Raw genomic sequence first — 981 nt, forward strand, 5'->3', positions numbered from 1 at the left:
ATCTGAGTTCCTCTTATGTATAACCGGACCATGTAGTCATATTTTTTAATTAAAAAAACCCTTGGTGCGTGACATATCTTCATCTGTTTCAGTATAAACGTTGTGCATTGGAAGGATTTTAAAAGGTGGAGTGCCGGGATTTGATCATATCCTGATGAAGAAAGATGACGAGAGACGAGTGGGACATAGGGAGTGCTGCCCTGTACGATTAGGGCAATGGCGACAATTAACCCCTTAATGACAAAGCCCGCAATGAAAAGCGCTCGTGCCTTCTTCCTATTGAGTACCAATCCTATATAAAAAGAGAAGGTGGGTAATAGGGTATTTCAGGAGACCCAATAGCAGAAGTAGGACTAGGAAAGGCAAGTTATTGGTATATGGGTGGGAAGGATTTAACCTGTTAGTTGATAGGCTTCCCTAAAAAGTGCATCTTAAGAGGGTTTGTAAATGACTGAAGACAACAGAAACTCTTATAAACCTTTAAAAATGACCAGTTGCAGGGAATGGTCTCACAAGGTTTGGCACAAAAAGTCAACTTTCCCAACCAATGCATATAAGCACTGTTACGGATACATAATAACAACAATATTACCACGATTATAGTGTATAGTGTATATAGAGCAAAGTGGTGACCAATTGTAACCTTGAAAAAAACCTATGAGCCCAGGAGAAGATTTGGGGACCTAAGAGATGTCTTCTTCGGATCTGATATAGAAGTCCCTTTCTCCATGTTCGACCCAATAAACAGTATTAACGTTTAACATTCAACAATGCATCGACCAGTGAGCACATGAAGTAATATTTTGTGGACTTTTGTACCCCGGAATTTACCCTTCGGAATTCTTGATGTGTTTTTTTTTTATTCTGGTTTCTAGGTTTCTTTCAGTATACTATTAACCGTTACACATTTATCTGTGTTAGTTGAATAACCTGTATATTATATATTCATTTGAAGTTTTAAATGAAAAGGCATGAAAAGCA

The sequence above is a fragment of the Spea bombifrons genome, chromosome 3, assembly GCF_027358695.1.
Source record: "Spea bombifrons isolate aSpeBom1 chromosome 3, aSpeBom1.2.pri, whole genome shotgun sequence".
NCBI lineage: Eukaryota > Metazoa > Chordata > Amphibia > Anura > Pelobatidae > Spea > Spea bombifrons.